This window comes from Ischnura elegans, chromosome 8, assembly GCF_921293095.1.
Source record: "Ischnura elegans chromosome 8, ioIscEleg1.1, whole genome shotgun sequence".
NCBI lineage: Eukaryota > Metazoa > Arthropoda > Insecta > Odonata > Coenagrionidae > Ischnura > Ischnura elegans.
Window position 1 is genome coordinate 85,883,527 of NC_060253.1, and position 22,142 is coordinate 85,905,668.

Consider the following 22,142-nt stretch of genomic DNA (forward strand, 5'->3'; position numbering starts at 1 on the left):
GAGCTGGTCGCTCGCGGGCCGCATTCACGGTCAACTGATCACGGCATTACGCCCCCCTCGCGCCTTCCCTAGCGAAAGTCGGCGGAAAAAAGGAGGAGTCGTATACTATGTTGGCGTTTTTCATACCGAGTGTTTGCTGTAGTTTATCCTTTAAATTAACTACATCACTGTTCTTCGAACCTAGCATATGAAAAAAAAGGAAATTCGCATGTTTAAAATCCCAAAAAAAAACGATGGACTGAGATCCTTAGATATGAAAACAGTTAGTTACCTCTATTTACGCTTGTTGAATCAATTGAAAATTCTTTATTATGTTCGCTAATCTCCATTATTGAACGCAGTCGTGAACAATCTCAGCAGTGCCCCGGCCCGGCCACTAGCAATTCCGGTGAGTTATGGAATCTTTTATGTTGTTTTTATTTCATCAATCAGCCGTGAGATTTATAGAACCACCTAATGACGCAATATGCAAAATAATATTTAATTACTTGATTCAACGAATTAGTAAATATTTCCTTTAGTAGACAGTAACCCCTGTTACTACAACATAGTAGCAGCAAGAACCATTGCTGCTCATCTCGCGCTAATGCCCAAGGCATCAAAGATCAGTGCAATTTGGGGTGTAATGAGGATTTTCCTACCAATCTATCTTTTACTTGACAACTCCGTTGGCGTATCATCAATAGAATTCGTTTCAGAAACATCCTAACTACTTAAGATTAAAATATCATTATTTCTTAAAAGAATGACGCATCATTAACAGCAATTTAATAACATGAAAAGGGAATCAATAGCGATTTAGTTTTACAGGCCTACTTGGTTTTCTGTGTACTCTTTAATGCAGACTTCCTGCTATACTCGTCATATCTTCTCTTCCTCTCTACTCGTCGCGCCGACTTCTCTGCCGCCTCTCTCTCTCTCTATAAAGTGCTTCATTAAGGATCTCATTATTTGGCAAGCCAAAGGCTTTATAGTTGTCCCGGTAAATCAAGTTCACCCCAACCAGCCAGTTTACAATGCATTTCATATTATGCGCATAATATATATGTCTATGATTTGGGTGATTAGTTTTGTTGGTGCAAGCAGAAACTCAAAACTAATGAATGTATGGAAGTTTTTCAGAAAGAAAAATATTTTGAAAACTCTTTCTCTATAAGCTTAGGATCTTTTGAAGTAGGTGTCCCGGTCGCCTCTGTATTTTCAAGAGCACTTTATCCGTATCGTTTTGAATAACTTCCAGAGCATTTACCGCGGCAATATCAAAGAACTGATCCAATTTTTCAATCAATACCATGTCATTCTTTAGCTGTATTTCTCGTATTTGCATACACTCCTTGTTTCAGGGTTAAGTGGTGGTGATGGAACGACTTCAGCACTTCGCGAATCAAAGTCAGCTTATTTTTCACGAAACAAGCAGCGATAGCTGTTATAGGGACGCCGATGAGGAAATTCACTAGACTTCACTAGACTTGCGCGCGATAAACAACATTGTATTTGTCAATAGCGTTTCGACTTCGAAAATTTACTCTACGCCATTCAAAATCCGACTGCGATGAGATTAAAGAAAATGTGAAACACGCAAACTTGGGTAAGAAAACATACACAGTTATCTCTAAACATCATTCTTAATGGTTCCATCTATTCTGCGAATTCATTTCAACGAAAAAGTCTCCAGAATTTATAACAATGTAAAACCATACAGGTTTTTAGGTAACTCCTCCTTCCTTCCGCCGACTTTCGCTAGGGAAGGCGCGAGGGGGGCGTAATGCCGTGATCAGTTGACCGTGAATGCGGCCCGCGAGCGACCAGCTCGCCGTCAGGGGTGTGACGCGCGGCTGTAGCTCGCGGTAGAGTATTGTATTCCTGGAAAACTGTTTAGCGGACGTAAAAATGGAGCGACTTTAGGCCCTATTGGACCATAAAATCGTGCGTTACCCCTGAAAATGGTGTTACTTCAAAAAATTGGGAAAATTTAATGTTATTGCATTTATGCTCTTTGAGCGACCTCTAAATGTTAAACAATTTAGCTGAAATTTTTAGGATATCCATTCTGCACCCCATAGCATATTTTAAGAGGTAGAAATCAAAAATCCGAGAAAAAATAAAAAATAAGCAACACCCTACAGGCCACCCGATAAATAACTCGAAATTTTGGAATGCTCACTTTTGTTTTGCTACTGAATTGAAAAAAAATGAATTGTTTTCTTTGACTTTTGACCTCATCATAAGACTTCAGGAACGAATATTAAATAGGAACGACAGTATATGGCCTGATAGCTCATTATTTGCCATCAATACATGTATTTAAGACTAAATTATATAACTTGTTCCATGATAGTTCATGGCAATCCTCAGTATAACTAAATTATATAACTTGTTCCATGATAGTTCATGACAATCCTCAGTATAACTAACCATGTTGACGTGATTGAGTACGAATGTGATGAGGGGAGAATATATTCTGTATTCATGATATAATTTTCTTTTGGTGCTACGTTTTTCTGTTACTCCTGAATATTTTCCTTTGAATTAATAGTGATACTTTTTCCAATGAGTTTAATATGTCTGGAAATGTTGTGTGCCTGAATACCAATGTATCCGCATTCGGGATGCAATTGTATGTATATGCTTGTACAGGTTTATATTTTGTTTTTTTTTTCCTTTTTTCTCTATTTTTTCATTTACTAACTCTTGCTGTAGCGTTAATTTTTCTTTTACCTCTGTCAAATGATATTTACTGAATTGTTGTGCACTTGCAAATTATTTCATTACCAAATGGCCCACGATAGTAAATTAATTGAAATTGAAATTATTTATTGTTGCAAGGATTAGAAAAGGGGCAATCAAGCGTCCTTGCGGTACGCTGCCCATCATCATTGATAAATGTGGGTGATGAATGAGAATGGATGCATGAACGGTAGGGCTATATCTATGGTAGCAAAGCTAGACTAGCTATAGTTACGCTGTATGAAAGGAATAAACACACAAAGTAGCCAACGGCGTATTTTGACTGAGTCAACCGCAAATGCGATTAAGTGCAAATATTTCTCAGACGAAAAATCATTTACCTCGTCCGAGATTAGACCCCGAATCCCACAAATATTACAATAGAATATTCTCCAGTTGGTTTCTAAATGTGCTGTCACTCACAGGGCCTTTAATTCGGCGTAGGTACAAAAGTCGTCATCCGCGTCGCCGAAGGATAGAAAGGTCCGAATCTCTCGGAGAATGAGGCCATAATATGTGGTGTTAACCTATATTTGTATTCTTGATAATGTGATCTATCAAATTCATAACTTTTCAGTGCATGACCTGATTGCTCATTATTTATTGCTGAGAGGAATAGGGAAGAGGGGCAATCACGTGTCCTTGTGGTACGCTGTCAATCACCATTGATGAATTTGAGATTTGAATGGGAATGGATGAATGGGCGACAGGACATCAATAATAGCGATGACCAGGTCTTGGAGTTGCATAGCTCTCGCAAAAGAACCTGGCGCTGTCCTGCGCGAGGGAGAGGGTAGGTAGCGGTGGAAGGGGTGAGTGAAATGGACGGAGGGGAAGAAAGCGAGGCAGATAGAGAGAAGCAGGGGAACCATACTGCATAAGAAAAAAGTTGAAATTCCGTAATGGCTGTTATGAGCGAAATACAAATGCACCCAAGGACACACCGAAACGTAGAAGACAGAGGCATGATGTATTCACACGCAAGGCTACTAGGCAAGTGAAAAAATCATAAAATACTAAGACCTACCCTTAAAACTAGGGAAGAATTTCAGGCCGAGTGCCTTTTCCGTGCAATAAGACGGTTCTAAAAGGCAGGTCGTTGTGAGTCACCTTTTAGGGGGCTCTTCATTAATTACGTGAGATATTGTGAGATTTGGCTCGACCCTCTCCCTCTAGTATCACGTAAATTTGTTGCTAACGCGTATTTTCTGTGCAAATACGTTAATCTATGCCTCATTGCGTAGGATTTATTAAGAAAGCAAAAAAGTGTAGAATAGTATTGCGTAGACTTTAGTCACATTTTAACCCATTGCTTACCAGTGTTCCAAATTTGGAACAAAAATATTGATCTTAAGAATTGACTTTATCTTTATTCCGATTGAGTATTTTAAAATGATATAGCTTTTATTAGCAGGGGGTAACGTGACTACTGGCATCATTGCGATGTCACTGCACCCCTGCCATAATTTTTGAAACTTAAAGAGCTGAATTTATAATTTAAACTTGCTTATGCTAGGAACAGCGATTTTTGAATTATAAAACTTATTGATGCAAGGATATTGATTTTCTTGCTTGATCTTTTGTCATTATATCGCGCTGAATATCTATTACACGGTTAAGGACAGTTTGATAAAATGTTTTTCATGGTCATATTGTTTTACCAACAAAAAAGTAGTGTACCATTCTTGGGGCACTGGGAACGGGAGGGCACACCTTTTCTATCCAGCTAAAAAATAGTGTTACTATCAAACTCCAGGGCCTTGTGGAACTATGTTCATTAATGTTTTTTAATAATTTAAACTACGTGTAGCATCACAATTGTGTGTGAGTTGCAATGCAGAAAATTGGAACAATTTATAGAGACACGGTTTGCTCAATTCAACCCACTTTTCTCGTAATTTTGAACTGTTCCTTGCGGAAAAAATAACGCGATACTTGCTATAACCCTCCTCCTCTCCCCCACCTGGATTAGTTGAGAATCGGCTTGACCCATCCACCCCCCTCACGTAATTAATGAATGTCCTCTTGCCTGTTTTGGTATTATGAGCAGTTACTAAGGGATTGTTCTTGACGATCCACACAAAACAACCTTCCTCTCCCGTTCACAAGTATTTTGAGAGTTCCGCGGCCCAAGTTCCAGATTTTCCCTCTGCGATGCCAGACGATCTATTGCGAGAGCTATTCGTATATATTATACCAATACTGTCAAGGATAGCAGCAATATCTCAATTTTTAGAATCGATGGAGTCACTCGCTAGGACGACTCGTTACATGTTTTTTTTCTACCATTGTTCCACTAACATTCCATGGATTTGCTATAGGAGTTATTTAACATAGGCAAGTTTTTTTCTTTGTATGAATGTGGACATACTTTTTACTCTAATGCGTAATATTTCTATGCGGTATGCAAGTGGCGGTCCTCATGCATGCTGCATATTGGTGATTGATCACCCCCTGTCAAACATACTGGAGGTGGATCACGTAGGTGTAGATGATTTGATCATCGAGCTATATAGATTGCTTCCTTGTCAATATTTACGAGAAATACCGCAGCGTTTTATTTCCTTAAACTGACAAATAAAAAAAAAAGCAAAGGATTACTTCAAGATATCAGAACTTGACTGAATTTGAAAGGCTATTGCATATTTTCCCCATTAAAGAGAATAAGTCAGCCCTATAGAATTCAGCAGACAGGTTTTTGGTGTTACTACCGCGTAGATTCATCTCTGCAGACTACAGTTTCGCCGGCATTGCAGCAGGCTTCTTCAGGTCAATGGAGATCCGTGTTATCGCCCGTCTCTCATACACCCCGTTGGAGGCCGGTGAATAAGAGACCACGGATATCCACTTCATTGACCTGAAGAAGCCTGCTGCAATGCCGGCGAAACTGTCGTCTGCAGAGATGAACCTACGCGGTAGTAACCCCGAAAACCTGTCTGCTGAATCTTCACTACATCGCGAAAGCCTACACAAGGATTACAGCCTTATAGAATTGTGAATTCCCGAGTTACTGAGATTTTGGTATGCTTTGGTTCCAGTGAATCACTTTTTACATGATTACTTAAAGATATTATGTATAGTCTGTATATCGTAGAGTTGCGGCGCACGGGTCCGCCAGCTACCTGTGTTGGTCCACGAGCCGCGAGTGCCGGGGGAAGGAAAAAACCGGCCTTGAAAACTATGGGACCGGCTCAGGTAGCCGGCGGGCCCGTGCGCCACCCTACGGCATACAGACTATAGATGTGTATGTACCTTGGCGGGATGTCCCTTTCCCGCTCCATTCCGACGCCGCAGCAGAGGCCGGCGGGCGCTGGGGAGGAGGCAGGTGCGTTGCCGGGTGCAGTGGCGGCGGGCGCCGGGCCGAGGTGCTGGTGCGAGTGGTGGTGATGGTGGTGGTGGTGCACGGAGCCGTCGCGGGTGGTCCGCTTAGTGGAGCCACCGCCGCCCAGGAGTCGCTCCCGCGCCGACTTCCGGGCTGCCGCCGTCTCGGCCAGGCTCATGGCGTCGACCGCGGACTCCACTTATCAGTCACGCCCCATCATCTGTGGGCGACATATTCAACGACCATTTTCAACACTTGTAAGTTTTCAAACGATGCATTTTATTGATTTATACCGAAAGATCTGTGACAGAAAATTTTCCAGCATTTTTGGCCATTCACACTACTACTCCATCGTAGTTATTTCAACGTTGTATAGAAGACTCTGCCATAATTATTCGTAAAAAAATGGAAAATTCTATAAAAAATCAAACCCCTTTGGCAGAAATTTTTTTTCCAGCAATGGATGGCCATTCTCAATACTTTTCCTTCGTAGTTATTACAAGGTTACATAGACGACTCTGCCACAATTATTCGTAAAAAAATGGAAACTTTTAAAACAAATGTCTCCGTTCCTTCCTTCGCCTCAGCAAATTAAATAGTCTATCTGATGTTAGATGAGCACGCAAGCTCCCCACAATCAACGACTTCATTTCCTATCTGGTTATCAATTTCAAGTCCACGGTGAAGGGCATAAATTATACACTCCTTACAGACATTTGGGAAAACGATCCAAGTACCCCATCTACATTAACAATACCACTAGAAATAACTCTTCTACGAGTCTTTTCTCTGTCTTGACTTTCTTCCAATCAAAGTTTTTCATTCAGAAATGTTTTGTTTGTAATTTCACGATACCAAAAAGGGGTTAATAAAATGCAAAAAATGAGAGAATGAATCACTTAATTCGTATCATCGAATTCAATATTTAAAAGATACTAAAATGTGAGAAGATAATAAAAAAATTAATATTTTGATTAAAATTTTAAAAAATCACAAAATTAATTATATTTGTATCTAATTTCATTGGCCAACAGTTTTTATGTATTGCCAATTAATTCAGTTTTAAGCTTCCTTTTCACAGTAACAACGACAGCAGTACAAATGCACCATTTAATTTAACTTTTGTAAATTGACTGATTGAATTGAGTCGGATTCACCGGAACAGTAGTACTGTACGCGCCCTAGGCGCAATATTCAACGTGAAGAAAGAATGGACTCACTCATTCTCGTCAGCTCTTGGCGACACAAAGGCAAAGGAAGCAGCTCGTATTAAATGCCAATCCTCCAATTTTCCACCCACACGGCCCCGTCAATAGAATGGGACTCGTGGTAGAATTCATATTATTGAAAGCTATAGTACCTCGGTAGCCGTGTCCATAGACGACCTAGAACCATCCATTCTGCCTCTCTGACCCTCAACAATACTTTTCAGATGCAGAAAAGTTTCTCGGGTTTTCCACTGGTTGATGTCGCCCATGTCTCCCGACGTTTCGATCAGCGACTTGCTGATCATCCTCAGGGGATCTTCCGTATGAAGATCCCCTGAGGATGATCAGCAAGTCACTGATCGAAACGTCGGGAGACATGGACGATATCAACCGGTGGAAAACCCGAGAAACTTTTCTGCAACTGATACGCCGGGAAAACCTAAGATCATACAATATTTTCAGAATTTTCTCATGTCATTTTGTCAATGAAGTCTGGGCATGCTTCTCTGGCCTATATTTAAATATTTGATTTTGCCTTTACTCTTTAGTGATTCTGCGTCCGTTGGGTAAAAGTAAACTACCTCACGAAATTAAATACTGCCAATCCCATGGGACTCATTTTATCCAATGTGACATTTTCGCCTTTTATTTTTCATTCGTCATCAAATGAATTTGCCGGTTGCAAATTGCGGCGATTTCGCAGCTCGTGGCGTGGATAAAACATCTTAATCTACTTGGGAGACCTGCATTAATTATTAAAGCTATCCATAAAGTAAAGAGTCTCGATAAAAGGACCAATTACATAAGGCTGCCCACCAATAAAAGAGTTGGTGTGCGTGACTACGCATCCAGAGACTCAAGTAGACTTTCGTTAATTAAATTAGTGATACCGGTATTTGGACAGAAAAAATGTTTGGATTCATGAACCGGAGAGCTTTTTAATGGGCACGAAAAGTGTGTTAAAAGAGCGACACTCCGTAGGAGAAGTTTCCCCGATTGGCCATTGGCTTAATGGTAGAAACGGAATAGAATTTAATTCATTTCACTTCACTTTATTTTATGAATGGCGTGCTCCTATCCTCTATTTATTTTTTCTGCGGTTGTTTTTAAATGGAATGGTATATAATGAAATTTTATTTTGTATTTAGTGTTCATTATAGAGCAGTGAAATAAAAAATGATTTTTATTTCATATTGTTGAGTATCCAGTCAAATACATCGAAAACACATTATTCGCTACTCGCATAAAAAACATTTCATTACTTCCAATACCTCATATTTCATGAAATATGAGTTCTTTATGAAAATTATGGATCTTTTAACATTGCTAAACATCCAAAATTCATAAATTGTTCACATTGGCATACCCAAGACTTTGTAATGGATTGGGGGGGGGGGGTGTTTAACGGAGATTTCGGGGCCCTTCCGGGGTGTACGGAAAACACCCCAGGGCAAAGGGGGATCCGGGGAAAATTTTGGGATTTTTGATGTTGGAAACGTGATTATTGTGACTAGAAAATAGTAATTTTGAACGAGTATTTATTAAAATAAAATGTATGATATGAATAAAAAAGCAACCAGCCAAATCGCGCAAGCAAGGGATTAATTTGTAAAATGGTGCATCGTTCACGGAAAAAGCATTACTTCCATTCAGTACAGACACTAGAAGATTAAGCAGGGTCTGGATTGAACGGAGCAATATATTTACTGAAATGTTGAAAAAGCCAACCCGATGTCTTCGCGACTCAAATTTTAATGTGCTCTTGAAAGGAATGGTGGCTCGTATGTGACAAGTTCGAGTCGTCAAAGAGATCATGCGATACGAAGTTCATCATTTGACCTTCTACGGACTTACGAGGTCCTTTGGGATCCTTTAAAGAGCTTAATATAACTTCATTCGATGGGTATTTCAGCTCAAAGGATTAGGATCAATAATCCCTCCCTAAAAGGGAAGCGGGCAGAGTCTAGCATATTCCCAGAAAAAGACCATTTTTAGCCATAAGTCTCTGAAAGATGCTAGTTTCGTCGTCATTCAAAATATTGTTGATGTATTTAAGATTAATATTATTTAAATTTCAACCGAGTAAATTAAGACTTCACAGATACCCCAAAGGGTCAGAGTTTTCTCTTAACTGCCGTTTTTTCTGGCCTAAGGTTGAGATCAATTTTTATGGGAAACATTTTTGATTGATAGCATATATGTATTGTAGCGTTATAATTTATGTTATTAAGGAAATTTGAAAGACGAGGAAACGAACATCTTTTGGAGATAGTCGTTCTCATGGTCTTTTAAGTGGTTGTGATAGATATGGGAAACTTCCCTTTCAGGAATAGTTTATATCATTTGGAGCTAAAATCCTCATCGAATTAAATTGTATTAAGCTTTCAAAAAGAGCAAGTAAAATCTCCCTCGTTAGTCCTTAAGATGGAGCTCGACTCAAGACTCAAAACGTCGATAACTATAAAAGTACATACCCGGTGAGAAACCGGAATAACCTTCAATGACGCAGTGCCTACTTCGGAGAAGTATCCAAATATCCTTCAATTTCAAACTCATGACTCTACATATTGCTGAAAATTATTCGCAGAATACCAAGGTGCCCAGAAAAAAAACCAGCAACCAATGCTAAAGAAAGAGCACATGCGATCAGGATTTTAAGAAAGAAATACCTCTTCACAATGCTATAAATTATTATAATCGTCACATAACTAATAATGTAGTGGCATATTCTCCAGAGTTTTAACACTTGCAAACGTTAAAGTCATTAATATAGTCAACGTCTATCCGAAAATTTATAAAATAGCACACGTGCTGAAATGTTTACATAAGTACAACTATCATATAGAGCTTGGGAAATGAGTTGACGAAGCTAATTGTGGCATCTTTCGCCAAATTGAACGCAAAGGTAGCTCGTTTGCTAAATGGAAGTCATAATCACTCGAATTCAATTGAATAAAATATGTAATGAATCAAGATTTATACGCACTTTTCGAAAAATCAAGCAAATAAAAATATGCTATGAACTTTTAAAATTGTATGGAGCAGCTAAAAGTATTCGCCAATTTTTCAACAGGTTACCGAACAAAATAAAAGGAATAATTTCTCTCATACTTTCGTATTACTTGGAATGCAGATTCAGCTTTCTCAAGTACAACTCTGATCCTGTACACTTAATTGTGCATTCATGTATTATTCACAGCCTAAATATACAGAATTATACATTGAAAATCTATTGAGGATTATGATTTAAATCGAGGAATAACGTGTAACGTACTAAATACTACATATTAGAATTATTGAGCAATTAGCAAAAAGTACTTACAGTTTTTAACTGATAAAGTTTGGTATGGTTATGTGAAACATTTTCATTGTGAAAAATAAGATAATATAACTTTGTTTGGTTCTCTTGAATATTTAAAGTGGCACCTAACTACCCTCACGGGTCGTGCCTATTTAAATACTGGTACAAGTGAACCTAACAACGTTTTATACTTTTATTTTACATTGATTTTTTATGAAAACGGAAATATTTCAAGAAAAAAGTTCCAAAAACGTAATCTTATAGGGTTAATACACTAGTGTATTTTAGATCCATCTCCAAAAAAATGGGTTCTTAAAAAATCAGAAATCCAATTAAGTCGACTGTTCACGATTGAAAAGGAGGAGAACGCTCTTTATTTAGCTCGACTACTCCCAGCTGTTCCCTTTTCCTATCATCGCATCAGATTTTTATGAGGAAAAATTCCTTACAATGTGTCGCACAAAACTTGAAATGTCATTATTTTTTTTCCTGGAAATCTTGAGTAACAGCAAGCGGAAATGCCACGCCTTTTCCCTTTCTGCGGAATGAATGGTGCGCGGCCGTGGCCTTGATTGGAAGGAAAGGCCGAGATAATGAGGAGAAGGGAGAAATGAAAACGACATTGGGACGACAAGAGGATAAGGGTCTCTGGAATGGAAAGGGTTTGTTGTGCTTGGGTACACGGAACATCTGGGCGCCACCAACACCAAACAATTTTTTTTTTTTAATATCGGCCCTTCCGATACGGCTAGATATTTTGCATTGGCACGGTACGACATTTCACCGAAGGAAAGAGCTTGCCTGAGTGGGTATAAAGGCCATTTTACACGGGGAACGTACTTGCACAATCTGACGTGTGTACGAAGGCGCAGTCAAAATTGCGTCGTGTAAAGCGGTGAATTGCTAGAACACATGCGAGAATGCGTGGACGTGAGGTGGAAAAATAGCCCCTGTTCTAATTTCGTTTATGTATTCGCGCAATTCCACGCCATTTTAGAAATTAATGCAGCTCTAACCTACGCAATCCCGTGCCCCGTGTGAAACGGCCTTAATAACAATAACGTATCCAACGATCATAGGCACCCTCCCCCAATCACGATCTTTATAATATAGAAATAGAAATTTAAGATGCGTCGCAAGTGGCTGTCCATTGTGAATAGCGTAAAATTGTATCTACTTTTTTAAGAAAATTTACTAATTTTGTGAACAGAATAATATGTATAATGAGTCTTTAATAGCTTGACGTGGTGGATATGTTAAATGTTCACGATAAAATATTGACAAAAAATAGTAATTTATTGATTTGATGAATAGGATAATGATATAGACGATGATATAAATTGGAAAAATATGCTCTGATAGGTAAAAATTGTGATAGGAGAAAAGTTGTATCCCGAAAATTTAGCACTGGATAGCTGATGCCAGTCATCATCACTGGTCATTAATCCTAGGATTGGTTTGACGCAGCTCTCCACTCAGTTCTCCTATCAGCTAATCTTTTCACACCTACGTATTTCTTCTCTTTCACATCTCTCTTTACTTGTTCCATATATTTCGTTCGAGGTCTTCCTTTTCCATTCTTGCCTTCCACCTATCCTTCGACGATTGTCTTCATCAGGCCATCATGTCTCAAGATGTGGCCTATAAGGTTGTTCCGTCTTCTTATTAAGGTTTTCATGAGGCTTCTCTTCTCTCCTACCCTTCTTAGGACTTCCTCGTTACTAACTCGGTCGATCCATTTGATTTTCATCATTCTTCTGTAGCACCACATTTCAAAGGCCTCTATCCTTGCTTTCTCCGCTGCGGTCATTGTCCATGCCTCACTTCCGTATAGGAGCATACTCCAGATGTAGGTTCTTATAAATTGTTTCTTTACAGTGCTGATGCCAGTAGAAACCGAAATTACTAATGTTCTTTGGATAGAAGTCGCACAAACTTTAAACCACTGAAACTTTGAGGCAGTCCTTCCGATTGGCCGCGAATTTGCCTTGTTGCCGGAAGCCTTGGATACACCGCGATCTTCGGTAGACAAAGCATTCGAAGTTATGAGCTGTGCAAAGCATCCAGCAATGGAGCAAACTCTCGGCCAATTGGAGTGCTTGACTCAAAGTCTCTGTAGTTTAAAAATGGTCCGTTTTAGACCGAACATTATTGTTAATTTTGGTTCCTTCTAGCATCAGCTACCTGAGGTTACAATTTCGTTAAATAATTTTCAATTGCATTCCTATACGGATAGATATTTGCATCAGCACTGTAAGAATTTTCATCTTAGGAAAGAGCTTGCCTGAGCGAACTATAATAACACATCTCACGATCACAGGCGTCCCCCATTCACGGTCATTATAATATACTTAATTACGTTGTGGTCGAGTGGTGCTTTGGACTTCTGGTCGGATATTCCCGGGTTCAAATCCCGGGAGAAGTATTCTTACATCTCAAACAGTATCCTCGAAGTGCAAAGCGGCCTAGGGAAAGGAATTGGCCTACCAATCCTGAATGTGACGCGTAGGCACGTACTGGTTTGATAGTAAGCTCCGAAGATGTACTTGAGTTAGTAAATGGTATATTTGGGTAGGAATACAGCCTTAGTACAATATGGAGTCACGTGATGCCATATTACGTCATCACACGTGACGTTGCATCATTTCCTACCGTATCATATCATTAACTCGCGCAGGAATTAAAACTGATTGATGGTTTGGCTCAACACGCCTTATCCCAACGGGGTAAACTTCACATATTCAGGGTAAGGCAGACGCTTTCTCTCCTGGGCCAAATTCAACTTGAGAATAATTTTATCCAATGGTGTCCTAAACCTACATTGAAACCCATGCCGGCAGTGGCGTAGCCAGGAAATTTGTTCGGGGGGGTCCAAAACCAGGGGGAAAGTTTTTGAAAAATAGGGTACTAAGTAATGGGGTTTAAACTAATTATAACACCATTCACAATCGAAAAAACTTCATTTGTTAAAAATACTTTGTAAATTCTTGATTTTTCAATAATTTGTATTATTTTATTAAGGAAAATAATTATGCTTTTATATTTCGAGGGGGGTCCGGACCCCCCGAACCCTCCCCTTGGCTACGTTACTGCATGCCGGTCGGTTGTAAAGCAATTAATACACCACAATACCATGCTTCTCCAAAACCAATGCATCATTTTAAGTGATGAATTGAAAAACTTCACTAGCACAAACGTCAGGATATATGAATGGCCAGTTTTTACACATAATTTGTAGCTATAAGTCCTGTTGCTTCGATCCCTTTAAATAATAATACATGAAATAATGTCTTTATTTTAAATCATATAATAACACATTTATTAATGGGGAAAATATCGCGGTGGGGTCATTGGTAGCTTAGAAGAATCACAGAAAAAGTCGTTTGCCCGAGAGTGTTTTTAATGGACTAGCGTTGATTTAGAATTCACGGGTGCACGGTTTTGGAGTCAATTACTCAGACCCGGAATGGAAATTTGGTAATTGGAAATATAAGATGACAAGAAAATCACCTTCATATGGACCATTCTCTCATAGTATTAAAGTAAAAGACGCGAAGTTTTCAAACCACTCTTCTTGAGTTGGTGACGTAATGAAAGTTTCATGTTATTGATTCCTATATAAATAAATAAGATAAATTGCTTCCTCAGCACGAAAATGAAAACTAATCATACCAATGAACAAATAAACGAATTACATAACGCGCATCGTTAGGCGATACTCTGACCGGCACAGCATTGCATTGCGACCTCATGAAGGAACAGGATCAGAGGGGCGTCATCAAACCGTTTCCCACGCCTCTTTTGAAATCGTCTCGGGGCCAGGCCTTTCATTCTCAGCCGGAGGGGCGAGGGCAGGGTTGTGGGAAGGCGGCGGGGTAATTAGCGGGCTCGCCCCGAAAAAAATAACAAAAGAAAATCACGAGGCGCGAAGAGAATTCCCCCACGATGCTCAGGGTGAGGCCAAGGGTACGGTCGAAGGGGCGAGATGGGAGGCATTAGAGCGCCAGATGACCCTGTCTTAATACAAATTAACTTGGCGTAACTTCACTAATTAAATCAAATAAATTGATTGATAAACAAGGATGTCGAACTGCCAACTAATTAAAAAAAACTGATGATTGTCGCAAAGAAATCGAAACATGTTTTGTGAACTGTTAAATAATATTAGTGGGGAGTATGATATCTTTTTTTATCATTCGATACGTTCTTCCAAGATATCTCTCCGGAAAAAGTTGAATAAATAAATTGATGACGTATTGAGTATAAAGTAATATGTGCAGACGTATGAGTGTAAAGTGGGCATGATTCATGAAATCAATATCTTGTATGAAACGGGAGATGATGTAGTGGAGGTTATTAATATTAGTTAAACAAGGCATTCCAATATTTATATTGATTTTATTTTCTCACAACGTGTTTCGTTGCCACAACAAAACTCTTAAGTGTTCTTGAGAATATTTTTGCAACCTATCGTGCGGAAATAAATTCGTTGTAAATATTGTCTTATTTAACTATCATAAATTCAATGTTAGCGTACCTAAAAGAAATTTGGCTTCTCCCTATGGGCTAAACAATTTTTGTAGGTACTATGTTGTTCAAAGAACAATTTCAGTTTACCCAAACTAATGACGATCATAACTCCGTTTTTGCCATTGTAAGATGTTGTTAACGGATAAAAGTTCTTTTAAAATTCCCAATTCAATGGTTGCACCTAAATCAATCAAATTGTCAGTAACGCTTGAAGCTAATTTCACAGCAACCATTCATGGTATACCTTGATATATCACGAACCAAACAATTTATGATTAATTCCTTTAACGGAAGCAATCAAACAGCACATCAAACGCAAACTTAATTTTAGACGACTTCTAAGATGTATATTCTTGTCGACCGAGAAAAGTATTGTCCCAGCAGTTGGTCAGTTAGTGACTATACTAAATATAGTTACTCCATTTTAAGTTGTTTTTACACAACTTGACAAATGGTTTCTCTAAACCCTTGCGAAATTTAAAAATTTAGTTCCCATTATTTTATGAACAAACTTCGTATTGTTCCTATGAATTGATAACAAATTATCAAAATTAACGCAAAAAAACGAGGTGAACGAGCTCATTGACATAACGCGTATCGTGAGTAGTTTCTTAAATTAATTAATCTATTTATTGCAATTCAAAAACAGCATGAGCCAATTACAGAGGATTTAATATAACAAAGGAAACAATTAACTAATATTAAGAAATATGTAACCAACAATGAAAAAAATAACATTCAACAGTAGTTACAAATAAATAACAAAGAGCAGTAGACTTGATAGGTTGTTGCGAGGAGAAGGGGGAAAGTTACGATGGAGATGGTTCAAGATGGATAAAGATTGAAAAATAGGATATCGTACTGCCAACTAATTAAAAAAAACTGATGATGATCAAAATTTGTGAGCACATTTTGAATAGTAGTTAATGGAAGAAGGAAGCCTGAATAGAAAAGAGCCTTTAGAGACAGAAAGTCTGGGTGTCGAAACACTGATATTTCATATTGTATACTGACTCCATGGTATCTCAAAGGCAAGTTAAGTTGATTTAAGTTAAGTTACTTGAAGTTAAGTGTAAGGTAAGTTAAGTTAATTCGTTGTCAACGATACGTGAGGCATATGGAAAGGGGTATAGGGGTTGGAGGTGGGGGGTTTTTAAGGGTAGAGACGTCAGCACGCGGAAGAGGGCCCTATGGATGTGGAGGGTTCGTTAACTCCAATTTCCCCTGGAGACCCCGAAACACGGATAATCCCAAAACACTCTTCACACACACACTTCCACACCCCCGGTCTGGTAACGACCTTCATCCCCATTATAACCACCGGGCTTTTTCCCGCTATTGCGAGCCGAATTCGCGGAAGATGAAGTTAATGGATACAAAGAGGACTCGCACTATTTGTTCGAAGAAAAAGCTTATATGAAAGTTTGTGATTGGATGTTTTCGCTGAGCCTAACGTCACGATAATCCAGTTTCAGTGTAAAAAAAAGTTGCTAGGGGTAACGAATTAAATCCACGGATGCAATTTTTGCATCGAAAGACGATCTGATAATAAAAATAAGCTTCGTTTCTAAAAATGTCAATATTATTAAATTATTCTTAGTTATTGAATTAGGTCAAATGGAAGATCTTGATTGGGTGTCGGCTATATGTTCTTCAAAACTCCCGGTCTGGCTACGACCTTCTTTCACATTATAACCAACGGTCTTTTTCCTGCTGTTGCGGACCGAATTCGCGGAAGATGAAGATAATGGGTAGAAGGACTCGCATAATTCGCTCGAAAAAGCTTATCTGACAGCTTGTGGTAGCATGCTTTCGCTGGACGTAAACGTCACGACAATCGAGAAGCAATGTAAAAAAGCTGTTTGAAGTAAAAAAAAATTAACTCAAACAGATGCAATTGGTGCATAAAAAGATGAGTTGAAAATAAAAATATGTTCCATTTCTGAAAAAGTAAATTTTCTGAAATTAACCACCAATACCGTATATATTGTTAATGTAATGTGAATTTATTCCAGAAAAAGAAATCCAACCAAATGGCAGATAATAATTGTACGCTGGCTATATGTTCTGATGGGACATTAAAATGTTTTAAAGTCATGTCTTACGCGTATTACACGTACATGATTGCTATCATTTTCGTTGGATGTCACCATTAACTCTTTAATTTTTTTGGTTTAATGTATTTTATTTAACTTAAAAATGGAGATATCGAGATGTATGGTGATATTTTATAGTTACGAGTATACAGGCCAAACGCATGCGCATAATAAATAAATCGTCATGCATGCATGCAATCACATGCCACAAAAATAACTCGAGGGAAAATTATGCTTAAAGTCTTCGCAAAATTATAATTTGATATGATTTAATCATTCAAAATCATTAGTAATAAAACCTTTTGCTAAAATATTTTGCCGCTAAATAACTTTGCAAGAAAATGATATTTTAATCGTGCACAAATTACTTTGCAGAGACTAAACTGAAAGCAAAGGATTTATTTTAACACCAATTGCTAATTTTTTTATACAGTTTAGAAATGAAGATAAATTATTGCGCAATGTAAAGTGTTCACACACAAGCAGGTTTTCATGGATGACATATAAAGTGAAAAACATTCATAAGCTTAGAAAAGATTTAAATTAATAGTGTATATAAGCTCTAATACTTTCCTTTGATACTCCCTTTGTCAGTTTTTATGTTCAATGATAGAAAAAAAATAGCGTAAAGATGCCACAAAATTTTAACCTCACTCCATAAATAGAATTTGAATACAATTAAGATTTATTTATATTGAATATTTTATCATGTTTATTTTATTTATATTCCGTTTGCATTTGAACCAATATAAATCGCATGAATAACAGAGGAAGCAAAGAAAATCGCAACTTCAAGCAATGTCGTGGATAGGGTTTAGGCGATTTTCTATTCCTTATGACCATTTAAGATAAAAATACGCTTCTCATAATGACCCAAGGGTCCAAATTTTCACCAAACACCTTCTCCCACAGTCATTTACGGCCTAAAACAGACGCTTTCTTATAAGACCAGGAAATACGTTATTAAGATAGCTGTGATTAAAGCACGTTCTTTGATAAGAGAAATGTGTTAAAGATTTTAGATTTTTAAGTATCAATGATAACCTCTAGTTCCCAGCCTTACCAATCGGAATCGTGCATAAATGTAAATTATGGTTTCATTTTGAAATGGGATAAATGCACCTATTTGTTTCCACTTTCGATTGTTGAGATTAAAAAAACTTAGGTTAGAAGTTATCAAATATTTTGCATGGCTTAGGAAAAGAAAATGCCACAGAAATTTTGCCTAAATTCACATTTCCTCTAATTTTATACAAAAAATTTTATAAAAAAAAGGACGGGATTTTATCAAGAAAAAATGCAAAATTAGCTCTAGGTTTCAAGAAATTAACATTTCCCGCGTTTGAAAATGATAACTATTTCCATAGAGATTACGCATTCAGTTCAATAGGAATACTATTTGAAATCATTAATGTAAATTAATTGAATTCGTGGGTAAAACTTGTAATTTGTCGGCTGACAGAAATCGAATTGATATTTTATAAGTATTATGGCTTATAATTATGAAACAAAACAATAATTCAAAGACTTTAGCTGAATAATCTGCCAAGTTTATTCAATTAAAATAATTCAAATCGTATCATTAATTGGCTTTAATGAAGGAAATATATAAATTTTCCATTATCTATGACGAAAATAACGATCTTTTGTCGTGGTGTGAATCTGGAGTTTTAATTTCAGAAGGCTGCGATAAATTTAAGGTTTAACACGAGCGTTATATGCATTTTGAAATTCAGCACTGAAGGGAATAATAAATATATGATAAATTAAGTGAGATAGACGACAGGAAATTGATAAAGAGTAGAAGAATGGAATTTACACGTAAATCCTCTGAATATGATTAATCATGGTCTTTTGCACGAATTCATCATCTCGGTGCATTAGACTGTGCACCACCGCATATATGATTATAATCAACGCTAATATTCACTCGCCGGCTGCCCCTCATTAGCGTTTCCCCGAGATAATTAGCCGGCATAACAGTTGCAACAAAAATGGTGTTTTAATCGGCCCGAAGCTGGTTAGAATTGAGTTGCCCCATTCAAGAGTCGACAATTGAAATTTCATGAGACCAAGTAAGTCCCGTAATGAACTAGAAGTGTAGCAAATCTACAGGATTTTACAGTGGATGACAGCAATATGGGTCATTCCCCCATAATCGTACAAAATTATGTCCATGGAATCCCATAAAAAAACCAAAACTGTTAGATCAAAACTAAACTTGTATGTTATTTCATGCACCCTTTAACTAATTTTAATGAAAAATTAGTAAATAAATAAAATTATATTCTCCAAATTTAAATTCCGCAGACATAGGTTCGTCATTTCCGTGGACGGTCCCATGTAGTTTTACGAACAGCTATTTATTGTATTAACAACCTTAACTAAATAATATGTTATAAAATCTATCATTTAAAAAGTTACAAAAATGTAAACATTCCAAAATATTCTTTTTGGGTTGATTTTATTTCATAATATTTATAATAAAATTTAAAAAATTGCCCTACTCAAAAAAGCAATGTCCGAGGACACAGAGGAAAAAGGGGAATAACTTATAGATGATGGTAGCCCTGAATAGTCAGTGTGTAGAGAAGAAGGTTGTCAGCTATATTGGGCTGTAAGAGTTTATATTTGGTTTATCGAATGTTTTAACGCTGGAAGAAAAATTTTAGTTCAATAGTTTAGGAAATCTTCATGTCCGTGGGCATCATGTGCGTGAACTCTGCAGTCCATGGACATGACAGTTGGTAATGGACATGATGGTTTACTGTGACTAGTTACACAATGTCCAACGACTAGTAAAGTAAAATTTTTCCCGTGTGTAAACACAATTTCCTCTTCCGCTGCGTCCGCAGACATGTATATATTGTCCGTAGGCAGCACAAAAGTAAAAATCTCAAAAATAAAAAACAGTGTAAATAATACTAATGATCTCTACCGCTTACGTCATTAGATTTTATGACTGATAAACTGTAATCAGACAATATTGGTTCTTATATATATACAAAAATTAATATTTTTAAAGGTTGCCTGTAAAAAAATGTACGTTTTTTGGAGATTGGCTCATGTATATTAGCTGTAACTGAAAATATTCCATTTTTTAGGGTCGTTGTGGCCTAGTTTTAAGTTGAAATAATAGCACTAATATAATTTTACGGGTAAAAAATCCTCCAGGCATGCTCTTAGCAGAATTGGTGAACACTGCGATTTTATGTGAATGCTTATCATCATATTCGCATCTTCTACCAAGCTGCAAAAATATTATCCACCCAAATCTTAAACGACATGCGTTTTCGCGGAATATCGGTATAACCTTCCCTCTGATGACTCTGAATGTGATTTCTGGCTGCTTTTTGTCCATGATTATGGGGCACAAAAATTTAAAAGAATGCTCTATAAAAACAAGCACATCTCATCAAGCAAACTAAAAAGTGTCGATAAAATCATTCAGTGTCCATAAGGTCAAAAAGAGACACAGTGATATGATTATAAAAGCTAAATTTATTGCGGTTTCTGCTTATTTTGGAAGGCGATTCACCACGAAGATTTGAAACCGCATACAAAGAACTCAATCCTCATATCCTGAAACACTTACATATCAGGACATAAGAATAATCAATGGTCTAGAGATTAAAATAGGCATCGCATCGCAATTAAACATTATGGAACGAAATATGGACCTAGACTTCTTGGATGAGAAGGAACCACAATAGATTGCAAATTGGCCATAGCACATGGGCACATTATATTCTCTTAACAGCCGAGAAAGAACCTGCCTTATGTTCAGAGAACAATTTCCTCTAAAAAAATATAGTAGTTCAAGCAGACTGTTTGTTTGAAATTCCAGGCGTTAAAAGAACGTTTATTAAGATTCAGTGAAGTAAAACAAATCCGGAGCGATGGTATAATAAATATGGAGAAAAAAATAGAGTTCCGTGAGGGGGAGGATCTGTTCTTGAAAATATAAATATGTTGAACAACGATAGCAATTTTTCCAGCTTTAGCCTAAATAAGATATTACGTTTCCCAGTATTTAATGAAGCTTTTCGCTTGGATCCAGAGATCCATCAAATTGAAGGCGTCATCTTACTTGAGAATTACTAGCCTAAAATTAGACTGGAGTTATAGCGAGGTACGGTTAGTTAAATGAACAAAATCTCCAGTTAAACCTTACTGAGAACTCCCCCGTAAAGAAATACCGGGGAATAAATTCTTTACGGGGGAAATGACATACATAGGGAACGCCGCGGCGTTCCCTATGTCATTTCATTCAAGGAAATGACACTAAGTATATTTACACTGCGGCAATGAGGAGAGAGATATCGATGGCTAAGTTCTAACAACAAGTACCTCAAAAATGGCAACTTTTCAGTAGAGAATTTTTTTTATTTTATATATTTTTCATTGAAATTAAAAAAACAAAAATCCATAAAACTGGAACAGAAGCATAAATTTGCAAACAAAGAGAAGTTTTTATTGACTTTTACTTTTTTATTAACTGTATTAGCACTATTAACTCAGACCGGTCAAATTTCGAGGTACGTGTTCATAGACCTTAGCCATCGATATGTCCAATATGGCGCACTTATTTGCAATATGGCCGGCATCCGCAACTCCTATCACAAGATAATAATTGTGAATTTTTATTTATATCCTCTCCAGACATCCTTACTCTGTGGTACGGGTTTATACATGTGTACCAGTTTACCACCCTTCTGAAAATTTATGGGCTGCACCGGCTTTAAAAAAATTGATGTTTTTCTCTTTCTCCGTGAGAATCGTCCCATTGCGCCTTGGACCGACATGGGGCCGTGTCGAGCAAAGGAAGCGACAGTGTGTTCGCTGCCTCTCTCAGAAGAGTTGCCAAGCAATAGAAGGGCGGGAAAACAAACGAGGACTCAGTCGTGCGGGTGGACGCGTCCTTGAGACTGCCTTGAGTTGTTCACGCTCGAAGGAAA